This window comes from Ammospiza nelsoni, chromosome 33 (assembly GCF_027579445.1).
Source record: "Ammospiza nelsoni isolate bAmmNel1 chromosome 33, bAmmNel1.pri, whole genome shotgun sequence".
In the NCBI taxonomy this organism is placed as follows: domain Eukaryota; kingdom Metazoa; phylum Chordata; class Aves; order Passeriformes; family Passerellidae; genus Ammospiza; species Ammospiza nelsoni.
In genome coordinates this window covers 3,404,636-3,409,992 of record NC_080665.1, presented here as the reverse complement: position 1 = coordinate 3,409,992, position 5,357 = coordinate 3,404,636, and the positions used below count along the sequence as shown (strand labels likewise).

Below are 5,357 nucleotides of genomic sequence, written 5' to 3'. Positions count from 1 at the left end.
CCACATTTCAGCACCAACCCTTTAAAACCATGCCCACATCGTTAAAGCCATGCCCACATTTCTACTATAAACCCATTTAGGCCACACCCATATCATTTAAGCCACGCCCACGTTTCTACTACAAACCCCTTTAGGCCACACCCATATCATTTAAGCCATGCCCACATACGCATCCCAACCCAATTTAGGCCACGCCCACGTTTCCATATCAACCCATATTAGGCCACCCCCATTTATTAAAGCCCCACCCACCTTCCCTCTATTAACCCATTTAGGCCACGCCCATATAAAAAGCCACACCCACATCTCCACTGTTTAACTCTTTAGGTCATGCCCACAATATCTAAGCCACACCTACATTCCAATTTCAAAAGCATTTAGACCACGCCCACATTATTAGACCACGCCCAGATCTCCATATTAACCCATTTAGGCCACGCCCACATTTCCATTTTAACAGTGTTAGGCCACGCCCACTTTATTCATGCCATGCCCACATTTCCAGATCAACCCAATTTAGGCCACGCCCACATAATAAACCCACACCCACATCTCCATATTACCCACTTAGGCCACGCCCATACCATTTAAACCACGCCCACACTTCCGCATTAACCCATTTAGGCCACGCCCACATTTCAATGTTACCAAAATTTAGACCATGCCTACATGACAAAGCCACGCCCACATTCCCTGTAGTGGCCCTTTTAGACCACGCCCACATAATTTAAGCCACGCCCCCTTCTCAATCCACCCCACTGTTCAATCAAGCCCCGCCCACTTTAGCTACGCCACGCCCACAGCACTTTAATTAAACCCCCCTAAAGCCCTGCCCACCTCATTTAAGCCCCTCCCATTTTACCCATGAATATTCAAGCCCCACCCCCCTCCTTACCTCCCCGGTGATGACGTCACACAGCGCTCGTCCAATGGGCTCCAGCCACTGCTTGTGGGCGTGGCCTGGCGGCTGCAGGATCCGACCAACCCCGCCCACGGCCGCCAGGGCCCCGCCCCCTTCCGGGTCCTTCCTGACCCCGCCCAGGAGGGCCCGGAAGGCCTCGTGCTGGGAGGGGGAGGGGCCTGAAACCAGTATGGACCAGTATGGACCAGAATAAACCAGTACGGACCAGTATGGACCAGTATGGACCAGTATAAACCAGTATGGACCCATTTAAAACCCTCCCAGTAGAAACCAGTAACCCGAAACTCCTCCCAGTACAAACCAGTAACCCCAGAGCCCCTCCCAGTCCAAACCAGTCCAAACCAGTCCAAACCAGTTTGGGCGTCCCTCCCGCAGCAGCAGAGGCTCCCCAGGGCCTCGTAGGCGGCGCCTCGGACCTGAGACTGGGGAAACTGGGAGGAAACTGGGAGTTACTGGTTTGTACTGGTTTGGGGTCTGGGGTTACTGGTTTCTACTGGGAGGGGTTTTAGGGGGGTTACTGGTTTGTACTGGGAGGGGTTTTTGGGGGGTTACTGGTTTGTACTGGGAGGGGTTTTTGGGGGGTTACTGGTTTGTACTGGTTTGTACTGGTTCGGGCTCACCTGGGTCAGGTCCAAGATGGCGTCCAGCGAGGGCTCCAGGTAGGGCAGGAAAGCGGAGCTGGAAACCAGTAAAAACCAGTATGGACCAGTATGGACCAGTACGGACCAGTATGGACCCGTATGGACCAGTATAAACCAGTATAAACCAGTATATCCCAGTATAAACCAGTATATCCCAGTATAACCCAGTATAAACCAGTATGGACCAGTATAACCCAGTATACCCCAGTATATCCCAGTACATCCCAGTATATCCCAGTATAAACCAGTACATCCCAGTATATCCCAGTATAAACCAGTATATCCCAGTATAACCTAGTACATCCCAGTATATCCCAGTATAACCCAGTACATCCCAGTATATCCCAGTATAAACCAGTATATCCCAGTATAACCTAGTACATCCCAGTACATCCCAGTATATCCCAGTACATCCCAGTATATCCCAGTATAACCCAGTACATCCCAGTATATCCCAGTATAAACCAGTCCATCCCAGTCCATCCCAGTATAAACCAGTATATCCCAGTATATCCCAGTCCATCCCAGTATAAACCAGTATATCCCAGTTACCCGCAGTTCTCCGCCAGATCCCCCAGCGCCCCCAGCGCCGCCTCGGCCAATCCAGTGAAAGCTCCGCCCACTTCCGCCCTGTGAGGGGAAGGGGGCGTGGCATGACCATAAATGGGCATTGTCTGACCCCCCCCAGCCACGCCCACCCCGCCCGGGCCACGCCTGCTCACTCCTCAGGCTCCGCCCACTCCGTGGTTGCATCATCCTCCATAGGCTCCGCCCCCTCCTGGTCGTCATGGAGACCGAGCAGCCGATCAGGAGCGTCCGAGGGCGGCTGGGGGGAAACAGAGACCAGAGTAAACCAATATAAACCAGTATGGACCAGTATAAACCAGTATGGACCAGTATAAAACAGTCTGGAGCACCCCCAGCCCCCTCCCAGTACAAACCAGTAACCCCAGACCCAAAACCAGTACAAACCAGTATAGAAAAATCCCCATTTCCCCCCCATTTTCCCCCATTTTCCCCCATTTTTAACCCTTTAATCCCCTCCCAGTTCATCCCAGCTCATTCCCAGTCCAAACCAGTAAGCCCAGACCCCGTCCCAGTACAAACCAGTAAAAACCAGTACAAACCAGTACAAGCCAGTATAAAAAAATCCCCATTTCCCCCCATTTTTCCCCATTTTTAACCCTTTAACTCATTCCCAGTACCCCCAAACCCCCTCCCAGTTCATTCCCAGTCCAAACCAGTAACCCCAAACCCCATCCCAGTACAAACCAGTACAAACCAGTACAAACCAGTACAAACCAGTATAGAAAAATCCCCAATTTCCCCTGTTTTTCCCCCATTTTTTCCCCTTTTTTCACCGTTCTTAACCCTTTAATCCCCTCCCAGTTCATTCCCAGTCCATCCCACTGCATTCCCAGTACAAACCAGTACCCCCAAACCCCCTCCCAGTTCATTCCCAGTCCAAACCAGTAACCCCAAACCCCATCCCAGTACAAACCAGTCCAAACCAGTACAAACCAGTATAGAAAAATCCCCATTTTTCCTCTTTTTTCCCATTTTTAACCCTTTATTCCCCTCCCAGCACCCCCAAACCCCCTCCCAGTTCATTCCCAGTCCAAACCAGTAACCCCAAACCTCCTCCCAGTACAAACCAGTAACCCCAAACCCAAAACCAGTATAAACCAGTACAAACCAGTATAAAAAATCTCCATTTTCCCCCATTTTTCCCCATTTTTCCCCATTTTTCCCCATTTTTAACCCTTTAACTCATTCCCAGTACCCCCAAACCCCAAACCAGTCCATTCCCAGTACAAACCAGTAACCCCAAACCCCATCCCCGTACAAACCAGTAAAAACCAGTATAAACCAGTACAAACCAGTATAGAAAAATCCCCATTTTCCCCCCATTTTCTCCCCCTTTTTCCCCCATTTTAACCCTTTAATCCCCTCCTAGTTCATTCCCAGTCCAAACCAGTAACCCCCGACCCCAAACCAGTACAAACCAGTACAAACCAGTACAAACCAGTATAGAAAAATCCCCAATTTCCCGTGTTTTTCCCCCATTTTTCCCCTTTTTTCCCCATTTTTAACCCTTTAATCCCCTCCCAGTCCATTCCCAGTCCAAACCAGTTAACCCCGACCCCAAACCAGTATAAACCAGTATAAACCAGTCCAAACCAGTCCGAGCAGTGCGCACTCACCGTGGGCGGGCGCAGCGCCCCCTGCAGCACCGGGAGCAGCCGCGGCAGCAGCGGCGCCGTCCCCGCCCCCAACAGCTCCGAGACGGCCGCGAGCAGCGCCAGACTGGGACGGACTGGGTTATACTGAGAGGGACTGGGACGGACTGGGTTATACTGGGAGGGACTGGGAATGGGGCTGGGGGGCACTGGGAGGGACTGGGTTATACTGGGAGGGACTGGGATGGACTGGGTTATACTGGGATGGACTGGGAATGGGGCTGGGGGGCACTGGGACGGACTGAGTTATACTGGGATATACTGGGAGGGACTGGGAGCAAACTGGGATAAACTGGGATGGACTGGGAATGGGGCTGGCAGGGACTGGGTTATACTGGGATATACTGGGATATACTGGGAGTGGGGCTGGGGGGCACTGGGAGGGACTGGGAATGGGGCTGGGTTATACTGGGAGGGACTGGGAGCAAACTGGGATGAACTGGGAGGGGGTTTTGGGTTACTGGTTTATACTGGGAATGGACTGGGAGGGGGTTTTGGGTTACTGGTTTATACTGGGAATGGACTGGGAGGGGGTTTTGCGTTACTGGTTTGTACTGGGAATGGACTGGGAGGGACTGGGAGGGACTGGGAACAAACTAGGAGGGACTGGGAGCAAACTGGGAATGGGACTGGGACAAACTGGGTTATACTGGGATGGACTGGGAGCAAACTGGGAATGGGGCTGGGAGGGACTGGGAGGGACTGGGTTATACTGGGAGGGACTGGGATCAAACTGGGATGAACTGGGAATGGGACTGGGTTATACTGGGACAGACAGGGAGCAAACTGGGAATGGGACTGGGATGGACTGGGACAAACTGGGTTGTACTGGGATGTACTGGGATGGACTGGGTTATACTGGGATGGACTGCAATGGACTGGGAGCAAACTGGGATCAGACTGGGAGGGACTGGGTTATACTGGGAGGGACTGGGATGGGCTGGGAGGAACTGGGAGCGAACTGGGTTATACTGGGATGAAACTGGGAGGGACTGGGTTATACTGGGAGGGACTGGGTTATACTGGGATGAACTGGGAGGGGGTTTTGGGTTACTGGTTTATACTGGGAGGGACTGGATTGTACTGGGAGGAGGATCTGGGGTTACTGGGATGAACTGGGATGGACTGGGAGTGACCAAAAGGCACAAAAAAGGGCGTGGCCAAATGTGTGGGGGCGTGGCTTGCATGGAGTGGGCGTGGCTTGCATGGAGTGGGTGGGGCTTGGATGAGCTGGGCATGTTGTAAGATGGGTGGGCGGGGCTTGCATAAGGTGGGCGTGGCATGGCTTTTGTTAAAAGGGCTTTAATGAGATGGGCGGGGCAAAGTGTGTGTGGGCGTGGCTTGGGTGGTGTGGGCGTGGCTTAAGCGGAGTGGGCGGGGCCAATCGGGAGAATTTCACTTTTCCCTCTATTTTGCCCAATTTTCCATGGAATTTTGGGGTTTTTTTCCCCCCATTTTTTGCTCATTTCCCCCTTTCCCCCCCCCTATTTTTCATAACTTTTTAACCCCTTTTTCCAGGAAAAAAGATTCGAGGAATTTTTTTTTTTTTTTGGG

At 52.2% G+C, this 5,357-nt stretch overlaps 1 long non-coding RNA gene across 1 annotated transcript; it reads right to left on the bottom strand.

Annotated features, from left to right (window-relative positions):
- Positions 1-1,527: 1,527 nt before the first annotated feature.
- On the bottom strand, positions 1,528-2,363 carry LOC132085907 (uncharacterized). Its single transcript, XR_009420308.1, has 3 exons — positions 2,286-2,363; positions 2,116-2,193; positions 1,528-1,600 (listed from the first exon to the last, which is right to left on the bottom strand). It is a non-coding gene; the product is annotated as an uncharacterized LOC132085907 (long non-coding RNA).
- Positions 2,364-5,357: the final 2,994 nt, after the last annotated feature.